This window comes from Symphalangus syndactylus, chromosome 5 (genome assembly GCF_028878055.3).
Source record: "Symphalangus syndactylus isolate Jambi chromosome 5, NHGRI_mSymSyn1-v2.1_pri, whole genome shotgun sequence".
NCBI classification, from domain to species: Eukaryota; Metazoa; Chordata; class Mammalia; order Primates; family Hylobatidae; genus Symphalangus; species Symphalangus syndactylus.
In genome coordinates this window covers 95,671,614-95,688,660 of record NC_072427.2, presented here as the reverse complement: position 1 = coordinate 95,688,660, position 17,047 = coordinate 95,671,614, and the positions used below count along the sequence as shown (strand labels likewise).

At 43.8% G+C, this 17,047-nt stretch overlaps 1 protein-coding gene across 3 annotated transcripts in view; it reads right to left on the bottom strand.

Annotated features, from left to right (window-relative positions):
- The window catches only part of RCAN1 (regulator of calcineurin 1), a 98,113-nt gene that overhangs the window by 19,387 nt on the left and 61,679 nt on the right, over window positions 1–17,047 (bottom strand). Inside the window, exon 1 of one of the 3 annotated variants that reach the window (XM_063639304.1) lies at window positions 8,891–8,910. The exons of the other annotated variants lie outside the window; for them this stretch is intronic. The gene's annotated coding sequence lies outside the window, so the exon portion shown is untranslated. Of the gene's footprint in view, window positions 1–8,890; window positions 8,911–17,047 lie in introns of those variants that run through there. 3 annotated transcript variants of the gene reach the window in all.

Sequence of the window (17,047 nt, the reverse complement as noted above, 5' to 3'; positions counted from 1 at the left end):
AAAAAGAAAATAATTGGGGAAAAAACAGGGAGGAAGAGTGTGTACAAATGTACATCTTAAGACTGAGGTCACAGTTCACACTAGATTTCAACTTGTTTGTTAAATTCCATGTGCACTCAGAATTCCATTAACTCTTATTCTGTATTGCCTCAATCTTTCCTTAATATGTAAAGGTTAACCACCCCACTGTAACTTCTTGGAAACGCACTGCTTGCAATGTTTAAGATGAAAAAATAGCCATAGGCAAATCAAAACTCTACTTAATGACTTGGAGACCAGCAGATGAGAATTAGGGGAGGTAACATTTATTTGGAGATTACTGGGGCCAAAGCCACCCTAATTAATTACTCTTTATTTGCTCTCTCTTTCCAGAGCCATCTTGCTTTAATTACTGACTTCAATTTCTGCTTTGATGCCATTCTCAGCCAGGGGCACAGTACTGCAGCAGCAAAAACCTGGGGAAGAACAGTCGCCCAGGAGTGGCCTGGCTGTGGTCCACTCAGGCCCAGGGATCACCAGTGTCTGGTTAGCCCTCATCCCTGCGCTAAGCAGCTTTCACAACCCCACAGCTGGTTCATTCTCAACAAGTCAGGCCTTCACACGCAAAGTAGGAATTCTACTTTCTAGGGTTAATGCTGCCTGGAAAACCTTTTACTTCCGCTGCAGGATTCCATACTCTCCTTGGAAGAAGTGACACAACGGCTTCCTGGGAGAGCAGAGGCCGGGTCTCGTTCGAGGAGATTCTCCCAGGGAGGCTGGCGCAGTGCGGGGTTCCAGGCACACACCACGCCGGCACCTGGTGAATGGCTGGCTGAATGTCAGTGGAGGAGTAAAGGTGAGAGGGTCATAGAGGAAAGGGGGAAAAAATGAGCAAGATCAAAATCTGCGACTCTTCAATAAAGACAGAAAACCCAGTTCTGAATGGCTTCGCTAAATATCGTTTGTATCCACACCCAGTTTCAAAATTCAAGAGGCAGGTCAGAAATGGTTTTCTGTTGTTGGTTTGTTTTTTTTTTTTCACCAAGTGCTGGGAGAAAAGTGAGTTATGTGCTCTTACCTGCTATTTCCATTACCATACATACACACACCCTGTTTCCATGTCTGTAGCTGAGAAGTCCCAGTAGGGCACTACAAATGCTTTCTTTCTACACTTGGACTGCATTCTTTGCTGATGACTGAAAAGCCTGATAACAAGTCACACGAGGAAGCATGTCCTGTCATCTTCATGAGGGTCACCAATGATTCGAAAGATACTTAAGGAACAGTAAACTACACACGAAGAACAAGCAAGACCCCACCGCAACCTGGACATTATCTCTGTCCACCCAAAGAGAGAACAACTGTGCCAGCCTGGTTCATCAGGAAAATCTAGGTGTTCCCGTTAAGTGACTAAAATGTGGGCACACGTCTTTGCACCGAGTATCTGATTCCTAAGAGCTGTTCCCTTTCCATCAGGCTTAGAATGGCCCAGTTAGTTTTCTCCTGGTGAACTGTAGCCCATTAACATTGACGGAAAATTAGTTGTTAATATTTAAAAATTGGGAGGTGTCACACAGAAGTAGAACTTCTGACCTCTTTTTGGTGGTGGTGGCGGGGGGAGATGTGGCGACCCTGGGCCCAGAGCTCCATTTCACTGTGGCCGAGCAGATGCCCCTTGTTGGGGAACCCATGGTCTCCAAATACCCCAGGCCCCGTGGCTGTCTGTGGTCTACTCGCCCCTCCAACGATGATGGCTGCTGGCTGACCAGCCCCCAGGGCATTTCAATTTGTGGCTTAATTTGGTAATTCATCAAAAACAGATTAGTCACCTGCTAGGGCCAGCCATGGTGCGAGGTGCCAGGCGTACAGGCAGAGAAGTTTACCCAGCTCTGGGGCTCAAGCTGTTCTATGCCTAACAATTTACACCGAATTATACATGTAGAGGGCATGGCCCTCACTCCCACATGGCAAGTCTGTGTGTGTGTGTGTGTGTGTGTGTGTGTGTGTGTGTGTACTTATTTTTTCATCTGGCCCATTTATGGGCATATCGCAGTCCCATGGGTGACTCCCTGGGCATCTGTGAAATGTTGCCTCCCACCCCTGAAATTACGCTGTAAATGCCAGGGAATGGTGGTGACATGGTTATAGCGATGATCTTGATTCTGCTCAAACATAAACCACGTTGGTTTCTTTAGCAATTATTAAGAAATGATTGGGCCATATCAGAGGAAGACAGAGGAAGAATCTGAACTGTAATTCTCTTACAGATTTCTACAGAATTAGCTCATGATTCATGGAGGCAAAAAAAGTTTTGTCAGGACTGGCATTAGAAGACACAGAAAAACAATTTGAAAGGAGCCTGAGGTCCAGGTGTTTTCAGAGTGTGGTCTTTAAGATAGTTTCTTAAAAGATCATTCTGAGAAGACAGCATTTTAAACTGCTCTTGTACAGATCTATGGTACATTTTATTTCTTATGTTGAAAATAATGGGAAGATTGTGCCTGTTTCATCCATTTAAGAAACCCTCCTGGTTGGTCCAAGCCACCATGGGCTCTTCCACCCTGAGGGAGGACACAGTGGCTCTACTGTCCTCTGTAGAGGTGAAATTATGTGGCACATACTGTGATCAACCACAGCTACCTGCCATCTCCCCAGCCAATTCCCCACCCACTCCCCGTCATGGTTACTGGCCGCTTCCAGACTCTAAGAGGTTCTTGCGCAGGGGAGGTTATTAGGACGAGTGGTGGGGAGGGGAAAGGAAACTGGGCAGAGAGAGAGTGAAGCTACCAAGTGGTCCTAGTGGAAGCCTAGCCGACTCTACGGGGAGCTTTGGGGATGAGACAATTCTTGTTGGAACAGGAGGACCAGGCCTTGATACTCCCATGTTGGCCAGTTTTGAGAAGGGGCTACCCTGAGAAGGGGGTGGAACTTGGGCAAGGTGGCTTTGCTCTGCCCCAACGGGGCTGACTGTCAAGGGAGGCTGGGAGACAAATTCTGTTTTTCTGAAGTGACCTGGGGTGTGTCACTGTGACCAGTGCACCGACCAGCTAACCGACCAACCCATGAGGCCCAAGCTCAAGGAATTAGAAGGCTCCAGACTTGCACCTTAAGTTAATCATCTGAAATCTCAGAAATGTGACAGCCTTTAAACTGAACACCACAAAAATGCTGCTTATTCCACTCCAAATCATTAGCTCATCATCCATGTAAGGAGCTTCAAGAGGAATATCGGTAAGATTAGCGGTAAACTCAAACAGTTTAAACTTTCAGTATAAACCGCATCAACTCAAGTCCTGAATACTGACTCAACAATTTCACTCCTAGGAATTTATTCTAAAGAAATCCTCATGGCTGTGGGCAAACATTTAGATGCAAATATGTTCCTGCGAGGCAAATAAAATATGCAAAAATATAGTTTTATGTAAATAAAATACATCAAGATCCGTGATCAGATAATATACATGCTAAATTCATTCAGTAGACTATAGAGCCACTCACAGTAAGGAGGTGAAAACTAATGACATAAAAAGATGTTCAAGACTTGCTGTTAAGAGAAAAAAACAGGTTACAAAGCCATGTTTATTGTTCTCATTTTGGTGAAAAGAAAGAATACGCGTGATAGTATTAGAAGACTCCTGTGTTTTTCTTCTTGATTATTTGGATTTGGATTATTTAGATTCTAGCATGAATTTCCACAATGAACACTTATTACTTTTATAATAACAAAAAAGCTTCTCCTTTCCCCTGCCCTCACTAGATGCTATATATCAATGGTCAAGGTAACCGTGGTTAACAGACACACTATGTAAGGGTAAAGGTTAGTTGGAGAGAAAATTGACTTCCCCTGTTTTTGTATAGTGGTTTGGTATCATGGCCTTTAATTTGTTTGCACTGTATCTGTTATGCACAATCTCTAAACCTGCTCTTTTTAACCCATTAACATTTTGGAGTACTAGTTATTGAAAGAATCCTATTTCATACCTAGAAACAGGGATTTCACCAGAAAATACTGATTTTGTCTTTCTTTGATTACCTCTCCTGCCTGCCATCTTTATCTGGTGAAATTCTCATTTAATCAGTATTGTTGGCTGAGCCATTCTCACTAGAGTCAGGGCTGTCTGAGTGCCAGGGGACATGCATCTGAATTGTTTCTTGTCACTGCCATGTCCCTACATCTATTTCTTGCTCACCTGCATTATTTTCCCCATTCTTCTTGCAGTCCCAGAATCATATCCAAGCCCCTTTTCTTTCTCCCTGGATGGCCCCTTCCTCTGAATCTTCTTTCTAACAAGACTGGAATGTTACGTAATAAACTTCTCCCCATTACAGCATTAATGATGACAGTTGTTTAATATACAAGGCCTTCCCAGAGAATTTGTATTTAATCAGCAAATTCTGGAGATCAGTCTGCATCTCAAAGGAATGCATTGCTAAGGGGAAAATTCCAGGCAGTAAGTCAGTTACAGGGGAAAATTCTCTGCACAGGTGGGCTCTTCCAGAGCTGGGTGCTGCCTACATATTGTTCAAGCACCTACACTGAGCAGATTCTTACATGGACTGACTGGGATTAAGAGCAGACTTCCAAGAAATCGCTCATGTCTCCATTCATTCAACCACCATTTGTTAAAGATCTGCCACGTGACTTCTCAAACTCCTTGGCTGGGTAAAATTACCCCTAGTTCTTAGTATTTACCACACTTTAATTGATTTCCTTCACTGAACTAAGGGTAGACCAAGCCAGAGACCCTGGAACCCTTAAAACCCTTCATAAATGTTTGTTGAACAAACGCATTCTGCCAAGTAACTGACTCTTCCTTAGAGATATAAAGACGAGTAAGGTATCGTTATTCCTTCAAAAAGCTCACAGTGGGCCAGGCGTGGTGGCTCATGCCTGTAATCCCAGCACTTTGGGAGGCTGAGGCGGGCGGATCATGAGGTCAGGAGTTCGAGACCAGCCTGACCAACATGGTGAAACCCTGTCTCTACTAAAAATACAAAAATTAGCCAGGCGGGGTGGCACACACCTGTAATCCCAGCTACTTGGGAGGCTGAGGTAGAAGAACCGCTTGAACCTGGGAGGTGGAGGTTGCAGTGAGCCGAGATCACACCACTGTATTCCAGCCTGGGTGACAGAGCGAGACTCTGCCTCGAAAAGAAAAAAAAGCTCACAGTGAAATCAATCAAGAAATACTAAGCCATGACCAGGTGCTCAGTAGTCTTCTAGGGCCTCTAAAAGCCTCAGTTTCTGTCCCTATAGGGGCTTAAGATGGAAGCTTGAGTGACAAGACTGCAGCTCCAGTGATAATATAAATGATCTCTCTTGTGTGTCACAGACGCTCAGAGCTCAGGATACTAGAAGTGGAGTGTAGTGATTAGAAAAGTCTAGCCAGGTATATAAGAATCCCATCTCAACCTCCAATTAGTCCAGTTACAAAAAGTCCTACCAATGAAGGACTTGAGAATAGGGTTAGGCTTTAAATAAGTGGGAAAAAGACATACCTCTGCATTTCCTCATTACTACCTAAAAAGAAAAGGTATAAGGAAAGCTTTCCCCAATCAACCTACACAAGAATCTGCTCAGTGTAGGTGCTTATACTAGTTAGTTAACGTTCTACTATCATCCACTGTCATGTGGCATCAAATAAGCAGGTGCTTTTATTAAAGTACATATATACTTTATTCATTTTGAACAAATTTGATGGCTTGTATTTTTTTGCCTGGCATTGGGTAAGTGCTAATATCTGTTAACGGATGTCCTGGATTTCTTAGGAAATCCTACCTTTGCATATTTTATTTAAAAAATAAATGCTATTCGGGGGCGGGAGCGATGGCTCACGCCTGTAATCCCAGCACTTTGGGAGGCTGAGGTAGGTGGATCACAAGGTCAGGAGATAGAGACCATCCTGGCTAACACGGTGAAATGCCATCTCTACTAAAACCACAAAAAACTAGCCAGGCGTGGTGGCGGGTGCCTGTAATCCCAGCTACTCGGGAGGCTGAGGTAAGAGAATGGCATGAACCCAGGAAGTGGAGCTTGCAGTGAGCTGAGATTGCGCCACTGCACTCCAGCCTGGGTGACAGAGCGAGACTCCATCTCAAAAAAATAAAATAAAATAGATAAATAAAATTTTTTTTAATGCTATTCATGCAACACATTTTAAAAATTTTGGTAAGGACATCAAAATAAATATATTAGACAAAATCTTATGTTTCTGCATATACCCAAATTTGGGCTTGGAAAGTGCCTATAAACAGAGGTGAGGTGGGGAGGATGCCATGTGTGGTGTGGTGGGATGTCACAGGTAGCTATGATAAAGACAATTCTGGAAGAACAAATTCTCTGAAGATGGCTGCAACACTGTCTCCTACTCCACGTGCTCTCCTACAGCTTTGCCATTCCTGTTGGGAGAAGGAATGTATGTCCCCTGCCCTTGAATGTGGAGGACCTTTGTGAGTGCCTCAAGTGACACTATATGGTGGAAAAGGCACCAAGTTTAGGTCATAAAAAGCCATGCCCTTCTGCCTTGTTCTCTCGGGGCACTTCCTCTTGGAACCCAGTTGCCCACCATGCTGTCAGGAAGCCCAAGCAGCCCATGAAGAGGCCCATACAGAGAGGAACTGAGGCTGCTGGCCCAGAGCTCTGGCTGAGCTCCTCACTGGCAGCTGGTATTTTTGCAAGCTATATAAGTGTGACACCTTGAGAGTGGGCCCTCCAGTCACCAGCCAAGGAAACCCAGAGGATGATGCATGGAGGAGAGAAGAATCATCTCTGTGCAAACTGCAGATTCACAAGCAAAACATGACTATTGTTATTTACAGCCATTATGTTTTGGGTGGCTTGTTGTGCAGCAATAGTAACTGGAACATTTCTGCAATGGGCAGAAGTGGCAAGGATTGTAACTCATTAGACTCAGAAGGCAAGGTCACCTGAGTAAGCAAGGTCCTTAGTGGAACAGTGGGTGTAAGAGGAAGGAGAGATGGGTGGGTGTGGGGCTTCTTGCCATCTACATATGTAGGGTCTGCCTTTTACCTGCACATCTGTGAGAGGTGTACAACAGAGGTGTAGAAGTATAGACTCTGGAGCCAGACCACCTGGGTCTGAACCTGGTGTTCCATTTCTTAGCTGTGTGACCTTGGGCAAGGTTCTCAAGTCCCATGTGCTTCAGGTTCTTCATCTGTAAAGAGGATAATCACAGGACCTACCTCATGTGGTGGTGGTGGCACAAATTGATCTAATGCCTACACTGAGGCTTGGTGCATAGGAAGTTTCTATGAAAGTGTTCACTGTTATGATCCACATAGGTGTGGGCCTCAGACTGTGAGCTGGGCTGAATGACAGCCCCTCCCTAGTCCCTGGAGCTTGTAAATATGTTGCCATACATGGAAGAAGGGACTCTGCAGGTGTGACTAAGCTAAGGATCTTGAGACTAGGAGATGATGGATTACCAGGGTAGGCTCAGTGTAATCAAAGTGTCTTTATAAGCAGGATACGGCAGGATTGGAGTCAGAGATGGAAATAGGATGATGGAAGCAGAGATTTGAGTGATATGGGGCCATGAGCCAAGGAATGTGGGAGCCTTTGGAACCCAGGAAAAGGCAAGGAAATGGATTTTGCCCTAGAAGGAATGCAGCCAGGCTGACACCTGATTTTAGCCCATTGAGACTGATTTTGGAGTTCGATCTCCAGAACTGTACAGTCATAATCTGTGCTGTTTTCAGCCACTAAAATTGTTTGGTAATCTGTTACATCAGCAACAGGAAGCAAATACAAATTTAAGACTGGAGAAAGGTAGCTTTATAGAACATCCAGCAGCTAGAATGTTCAAAAGAAGTTGGGCTTTGGAATCAATAAACTGCTGTCTCTCTATTTCTTCTCCTGACTTAGGCTTCGAGGGATGACATTTTCTTTTTGATCCTAGCACGTGAAGTGGCCAAAGCTCAGGCTTGGGTGTCGGATGGGCCTGGGCAGGAACCCTGGCTGCAGTCCTTACTTGCTGGGGGTCCTCAGTTAACTGGTGGTGCTGGCCAGGATGACCACAATGGCACTGACAGCCAGAGTCAATTGCCTTGCTAGCCATTCAGAGTGGTCAGTGCCCATGAGGTACCAGTTACTATGTACTATGAATATTACCTCTAGACTGAATCCTATGAACTTCAGTTTCCTCCTTTGCAATTTGGGAACAATCTAAGTCAAAGGTAGTTGTAGAATGTGCATAGCTAGGTGCTTTTCAGACTGTGGCTCCCACAGCAGCAGTAGCTGCCTTACTTGGCAACTTGCCAGAATTCTTGCCCTACCTATTGTGGTAGGCAGAATTCTCAAATGGCCCTGGTGGACAAGCTTTTCATGATCCCGGGACTCTGACTATGATGGATTCTGTTTCCACGGTTAGGTTATATTACCCTGGGAGATTATGTGGGGTGAACACTTAAAAGGGACCGAGCTCTTTCTGAAGTCAGAGAAAGGATGGGAGAGACATTCTCTGTTGCTGATTCTGAAGATGGAGGGGGCCATGTGGCAAGGACTGAGAGTGGCCTCAAGGAGCTAGAGTGGCCATGGGGATCAGAATGTGCTTAGAAGCAGATTCTCCCCAAGAGTCTCCAGACAGGAACACAGCCCAGGAGAGAACCTGTTCCAGCCTTGTTAACCTTGAGGACCTACAGACCTGTCAGCTAAGAAATGGGCATTGTAAGCCACTAGATTTGTAGTAATTTGTCACACAACAATAGAAAACTAATATATATTTACTGAATCAGAAACTGCTGGTTTTTGTTTGTTTGAGACAGGGTCTCACTGTGTCACCCAGGCTGGTCTCAATGAGCCTTTGCTGAATCTCTTCCTTGTCAGAGGAGCCCGCTAGTCCCCAAGATAGAAAGTAAAGGAGACCCAGCCCTGCTGTCAGAAAGCACCCACCTCAGGTTGGAGTAAAAGTCACACACAGGACGAGGCTATGTCTCAGCAAACAGCAGTGCGAGGGACGCATGTAGAGGAGGGGTGGTGAGGGCACCTTGTGGGCAGGAGAGCCTTTTAAAGGCTGTATGATGTGAACTCCAAGATCTATCCTTGAAGGCCAGGGAGTGGTTGAATAGATGGAGCCCTCTGATTTGTGACTTCATATCTGCAAAGCCTGCTGTGTCATTTACTCCTCACCATCAGTGGAGTGACAGCCGCTGGGACCACATCTCCTGAGTCCCGTGCCTGCCATCACAGTGCGGGCTGGACCAGCCTTCTTAGTGGGATATGTTCCCCACAGAAAGTAAACCAAGAGGCAAAAGCAAAGCAAAGCTACGAAAGTAGGCTTAGTGTCCCCGCCCCTTGTTTCAGTGTCACCTCAAGTTTGCTTCTTGCTCTCAAGAGGGAGATCACAGCATTGCACAACCGGCAGTGTTGACTATTTGCTGGCACTTGTCATCCACCCTTCCAAAACTTGGGCAGAGGACAATCTGAACACCAGTGTGACAGTTTCAACAAAAGGCTTTGCTAGTACAGTGCCTGAGTGTGGGTGCCCACTGAAAACTAATTTCAGCCTTGACTAAGAAAGGCATCTCAGAAATGAGGAAGTGTATTTTGGGCTCCTGTGGTTTCTGATGAAAAATGCTGCAATGTGGGGCATGGGTGAAAGGGAAACACTGAGAAAATAGATATGAACCCCAGTATGCTTCCTTGAAGAAGTAGGGGGCTGGCCAGGCCAGGCACAAAGATCCTTTGTGTTCCCCGAGCCTGTGACTTCTGGTGTTTCTCAGCAGTTACATTAACGACATTGTGGAGGAAACAGCTTCTCCTTGCATGGCCTTGCCCCTTGCACTCTAGACTGTTTAGCCTCCCTGCTGGTCAGTCCCCTCTCCCCACAAATGCCAGCAGCTTTCCCCCAGTCCTTTCTGCAACCCCAAAGTCTCCCAAGGATTTTCAAATGCCCTTGGGAGGATAGCGGTACCACCCATGGAGAATAATAACCCTAGGCCCTAAAATTAAACAGGGTGCTCTAACATTCGAAGAATAGCCCCAGCACACCAAATGCATTCATTTAATTTCTTGTTCAACAGAAAAGAATGACCTCTTTTAATACAGAGCTCCTTTGAAACGTGTCATTTCAAACGAGTCCTAAGAAGATCCTGATATTTGTCTGTATCTTAACCGGATTTCTGTGGGTTGAAAAACACTCATAGAAATGTTGAAGGACGTCAGTCAATCTTTAATAAGACGAGATTCCTCAGAGATACAACATGCTGTTTGACCATCTGAAGGATGCTAAAAGAAAGTGGTTTACTGAAATAAAATAGATAACAAACATTTCAGTGACTTAGAAAATGGCAAGAAATCACATCAGGCAAGTTTATATTTTTGCATTAAAAAATCCCCACCTAACAACACTCTCTTCCCTACAACATTTCTTCCCAGCAGGCCAAGAACTTACTAAACTCTGGCTCTAGAAGAAAATAACATTAAAATGCTGACTTTACAGTATAAAGGTATATAGTCTAGCATCTGTTGGCAGTTTTTTATTAGTTTTTTTTTTTTTAGAAATGTAAAACTATTTTCTTTGTTTCAAATGAATAGGCTCTAACTTAAAATAATTTACTGTGTAATTAAGTTGTCTGAAAAACCCCAACAATGCCATTAACACATTAACAGGTGCACAACTCCCCTCTATTTTAGGAGCTGATGCAAAGAAGACAGCACGAACATGAACAAGACAAAAAATCACTGTCGCTTAAAAGCAACACTGTCCTAGCAGTTTAAAGACAGACACTGCATGCTCACATACTAACAATAATTATGAGTCTCCAACTCAGAGGGTAGAAGTCAGAAGACGCAAACATCCACTGTACCAGGAACTGAAGAATAGGAGGAAGCAGGTTTAGAATAGCAATGGGTTTTTCCCTGAGATGTACATTTTACAAGAAGCATTCAATTCCATTTTAGATATGGAAAAAGAGCATGTTTTTCCCACTAAAAGGGGGAAACAGGAAAAGTATAAGTAGCTTGACCCATTATTACATCCTACCTGGAAAACAGTTTTTTTAAGTGGAGAAAATGATTAGTCATGAGTGCATGACTTATTAAAAATGACTTTCTGGATAAGACAGACCAGAGAATACCTACATGAATAAATCTCTCTCCAAACCCTAGTTTGGGGCCCATACTTTTGCAAGGTCTACGGCGAGCAAGACAGTAAATTCTGTGGCTGGCGTTTTCTTTGGAACACAAAGGGCCACAAACAAACTCCGACTCAGCCGCAGCCACTACCCCTGCCAAAACTGAGTAGCTGAGGATTCAGCGAAGGCTTCGGGCTCCCGTCACCCCGGTGCCACAGGAGCCTGAGCCCAGGAGCGGGGACTGTCCCACATGCCAAGAGAACAGGGCATATCCAGGAGTCCAGGCCCATCACGGCAGCCAGGTTTTTACCTAGGTCTACTGCTCTTTCCACATCACGGCTTCCCCTCACCTTTCTCCCCCTCCCTCACCTGCTCGCTGCCATGTATGGGAATGCACCCCAGGAAACACACAGTTTTGAAAAACATCATCCCAAGAGAAAAAGGCTGTCATGAAGAGGCCAGGCAAAGGACCTCAATTAAGTACTTTGTCCAATGCTAATGGATTGAATTCTGTTCCCCTAAAATTCACATGTTGCAGTGCTAACACCCAGTGCAATGGTGTCATGGTTTGAATGTGTCCCCCAAAAGTTTATGGGTTAGAAACTTAATTGCCATTTTAACAGTGTTGAGAGGTAGGGCCTTGATAAGGTGAGGAGGCCATGAGGGCAGAGCCCTGACAAAGGGATTTATGCCATTGTTGCAGGAGTGGGTTAGTTATCGTGGGAGTGGGCTCCTGATAAAAAGGATGAGTTTGGCTCCATGTCCTCTCCCTGTCTCCTGTGCTTGCTTCAGCTTCTGCCTTCTGCCACGCGATGACCTTCACCAGATGCTGGCACTATCCTCTTGGACTTTCCAGCTTCCAGAACCGCAAGCCAAATAAATCTCTTTTCTTTATAAGTTACCCAGTCTGTGGTGTTCTGTTATAGCAACAGAAACTGGACTAAGACATGGTATTTGGAGGTGAGGCCTTTAGGAGGTAATTAGGGTTAGGTGAAGTCAGGTGAGTAGAGTCCTTTTTGCAAGAAGCTGACAGTCTACGAGCCAGGAAGAGAGCCCTCACCAGGAACCAACCATGCTGGCAGCCTAACCTCAGACTTTCCAACATCCAGAACTGTGAAAAATAAATTTCTATTGTTTAAGGCACCTAGAATAGGGCATTTTGTTATAGCAGCCCGAGCAGATGAAGACACCTACCATCACTCAGCTTTGGAACCAGGATTCTGAACCAAAGTCTATAGATCCTATGTTCTTAACAACTGCATTTTACTACTCTTTGAGAAGAACTGAATTCAGACAATCAATGTAATTTCACACTGATTTTCGTTACAGTGGACTTTTTGCTTTCGAAGTTACGTACGAAATTTGTTTTGCATGGCTAGATATGTGCTGGATGATTAAGAATTTTATAATTAGCATATCAATAATCAAATCAGTTTTTCTAAAAAAATGACATGTCTGATTTCTGCACAAGCTCTTCAGTGTCCTCTCAAACTGAGAAAGCTGGAAAGTAGAGTTTTCAAAAGAGTAAAAATAATAATAAAAAAAAGTTAAGGCAGTACCGCTGAGAATTTAAATTCTCTGCTATGTCGAAATTTTTGAAATATAAAACTTTTAAAAACAGTTTTATTGAGGTATACCTTACATCCCATTTTAGCACTTGTAAAATCTTTGTCTTTAACTGTATTGTGATAGAATTGATATCTTGCTTAACATAAGAAATATTATTTTAATTGAAAACATTATTCATGATAATTTAAAAAGCTGCTATTAACTTCTACATCTGTCAGTAAATCTACTAAAGTTTAGTTCAAAATATGCTGGCAAAGGAATCTTAAATTCTCTTAGTGCCATCTAAATAAAACTGTATTTCTTCTAAGTTCTATTGTAAACGAAGCAAAGGACTATGCTAGAATATACAGCCATTAGAGAAAAATGCCTACTTTTCCTCTTTCCTTGTGCGCTTGTTTCTTATTTTGTGTAGGTTTGATGATTTTGCCACATGGCATGGTCAGCAAACAGCTCATTGTGGTCCAACACCCAGGATAGGGACTATGAGACTATTTGCCAGGTGCTAGGCGGTGCCCAATCATCTCACGCCTGACGCTCTTCATCAGTCTTCTGTTGCTCAGGCTCTTCACTGTCTCCATCCCATATGATGGGATGTCTCTGGCCAGGGACTAAGGCGCCATGAGTATGTGTGCTTTGTTTGGGTGTTGGTGTGCTGACTCATGCTCTCAGTGGCCCTCGAAGGCACCAGGTGAAAGAAGAGGGTCAGACAACCACTAGCCACGGCTGTGGCAGCCTCGGTTCAAAAATGTAAAATCTGCCATGCAGGCAGTTTCAAAGACTTAACCTCTATGCCTTTGTATAATTATTATTTTCACTTCTTTTGTAGCAACGTTCATTTTCTAACCTGAAGGTGGTTCAGGCGATGTTCTAATCTGCTTTTGAGTTGGAAAACGCATCTACCAGATGATTCACGGTGGCTGCCGAGGTGGTGAATACCGAGGATCCCAAAATGAAAAATTAAGGAGGGAAACTTAGAAAATTAGTACTCTCTCACAGCCAGAGTGGTGCTGGTGACCCTCCAGTCCAGGCTAAAACAGGACAGCAAAATATTTGCCTTGTTTTAAATATATGTTAAGCAAAACAAGGTTTAACTCTATCCGTGGCATCTATAGCAGCTGTCTCCAAGAAGGAGGACAATGATGGGGACCAGGAGGAGGTCAGTAGCCTCAATGGCTGATGTTCTGAAATATTTGAGTGGAGCTAAGGGGGAAGTGGTTTGACAACATTATCAGTTTATTTATTTGCCCATCCATCATCCATCCATCCATCCATCCATCCATCCATCCATCCATCCATCCGTCTGTCCATCCATCCACCGAACACCTACAGGCACTGACCATGCCAGCTACTAGAACCCAGAGATGACCATGCCACCCAGACGGACTCCAGGAGGTACTGAACACAGACCCAGGTGAAGTTCTGAGGCCCACCTTGCTCCTTCCCCGAGATGTGCCGGCTGGTGGTGGCAGTGACAGGGAGGCACATCAATGGTGAGGTGGAGTATGTAAGAATGGATGCACTGCCAAGACTCCTGAGTGGCAGAGGCCCATTCTATTATCTGCAGGGCACCCTCGTTGTATTTCTAAAGAAGTTTTCTCACAGAGCAAAACCACCTGATACCCTAAAATATCATTTAGAGAATTATGTTATTATTGTCCCAATTCTTACTTCCCCGATAAAACAGCAGATCTGTCATCTCCCAACGAAGATGAAGACAGAACTATTCTCAAAAAGAAATGGAAGAACCATGAAATAATCTCCATTTGAGAAACAGTTTTGCAAATTCAAAGTGGCTTCTGTGAACTCTGTTTAGGCTGAAATGAACTCCTCCCAAAAATTCATGTGTTGAGTCCTAACTGTCCTGGTACCTCACAATGTGACTGTATTTGGAGGTAGGGCCTTTAAATGGGTGACTAAGTTAAATTGAGAACATTAAAGAGGAGCCCAATCCAATCTGCCGGGTGTCATTATAAGAAGAGGAGATTTGGACACCAGATAGAGAAAAGACCATGTGAGGACAGAGAGAGAGCATGTCATCTACGAGCCAAGGAGCAAGGCCTCTGACGGAAATAGCCCTGCCATCACCTTGATCTTGGACTTCCAGCCTCCAGGATTATGAGACACCACATTTCTGTTGTTTAAGCCACCCAGTCTGTAGTATTCATCATGGCAGCCCAAGCAGACTAATACCACTTCCAACTTAAGAGCATGTAACAATATAAAATATGCCCATCTTGAACTACCACCTTCATCCTTACAGGTCTCTACAGTTGGCTTTAATATTCTCAAGGAAAAGCGTCCGAAAGAAAATGATGAGACAGGAATGTAGTGAATGTAACTTCAGTCCCCCATACTAAGGCATGCCCCGCTACCTTCAGATCCATCCAATGGAGTGGGCAGAGCTTTATCATATAGCTGATAGAATCTGTATCCTGCCATCAACTAATACCAAGCTGTAAGTAACTCATTCACATATGCACAACTCAATGCACATAACTCAATGATGTTGATAAAGTCAGACAAGGAATTCTATGATCACGATTAAACTCACCTTTTCAAATGCCACATTTTGGTAATCATCTGGAATGGGGCTCTTGTTTTTAAAACTGGGAAGACCCAAGGAAAATAGTAGAAAGGCTTTTAAAGGCACCCATGACACTAAGAGAAAACATTAAATGGGTGCACACCCATTCTAAAAATAGTAACTATTTTTAACCTTATGTCCTGAACACTCTTCCTTTTTGGATGGTGTGTATGAAGGTCTGTGGCTGGCTTCTAAACTGGAAAAGTCACAGATATTTACCCTTGCAGAAAATATCTATAATCATTTCTTCCTTGGAAAAAATAATGAGAAACCCTGAATCATATTTCCTAAAATTTTAAAATAGTGATGTTGATTTGCTGGTTTATTTGAAAATTCCATGGTAATAAAGTAATCAATTAAAGATTTAACCTACTTTTACTGGGACAATTGAGGCAAAACAGGAGAAGGCAGAAGGCAGCTCTCACTGGTTCAACAATTCTTCAGCTAGTCCAAAACCCATGTTCTGGTGATTGGTGATTCTGAAATACAGCTGCTGAAGTTTCCACGCTGGGACACTTCCCCTAGTGAACATTCTTTTTTGATTCTTTAAGTCGATCTTAAAGAAATCTGAAGCCTCCCAAACCTTTGTTCATTGGACTTCCAGCATTTTTCCCTTGCCACTAATGTTAAAATCCCTTCTTATCCCACTAAACTTTCTGAACTCTTCCTGCATGTTGGAGGATGAAGACAAGTGGGCTGTGTAAAAGAAAAATCTTAGAATGAAGACTTAGGAATAGGGATCATGGGTCCCAGGAGAAGACTTAGATGACCAACAGTTCTAACCACCTTCTTTGCTAAGAAAGTGTCCAGTCAATGGAGAAAGGAAGGCATTATTAGCTCTTGATGAGGCTTTGGCAGAGTTTGGGACAGATGGCTGTGTGCTCAGAGGATCAAGTGAAGTTTAAGACACAAGGTGGGAAGGCCAGTAGGACTCATGTGATGTCCCTATCAGGATTCCTCTCCATCCTAGGGCGTTCCTCAGTCCTGCCGGGGGGCTGGTGTTTATATGATGTAGAGAGGTTTGAGGTCTCAGATACAGAAGGGCTGGCTCTGCATTACTAGGATTAGAGGCATGATACCCTTTAGCGTTTGGCTTCTTGTTGAACTCTACAGATGTTGTTCGGTATATAGTGTCCAAGAACAGTGGCGTCACCTGTGAGCTTGCTAGAAACGCAGAATCTAGAACCCCACTTGAGATCTACTCAAGGAGAATTTTCATTTTAATAAGATCCGAAGTGACTCCCATGCATAGTAAGGTCTGGGAGGCACTGGTCTAAGGTAGAGGGGGAGGAAGAACATGCCAATTTTTACCATCTGATTGCTAAGTGATACTACGTGATGTTAAGTTGGGTTAACTTCCAGACCAACAATTCTCCATAGGAACCCTGCCAGGTTACCACAAATGGCAAACAGGGCAGAGAAACAGGGCAAACCTGGTTTACGAGATTTTTTCCAGAGAAAATGTTTACCAGGTTGCCGAGGGCATCAGAATCAACGGGAATGACATCAATGTTCAATAGTAGTGCAGCCACTCACATGCAGACCCCATTCCTAACCGAATTATTCCATTACATGTGCCTATTAAAAAAAAACAAACCAATCATGCACACGTAGACACATACCAAGCGGTCATTATTGAATGCCTATGCATGAACGTATCAATCATAAAAGACAGTGAGGAGGCTGACTTGATTATATTTTAACTGACTTACATGACCAATAAAGCAATAAACTTATTTCCCTCCATGGGCAATTTTAGTGGTTGAGTATATTTTTAGCATTTCCCTCTGGAGATATAGCTTTATGAACTTCACATGACCC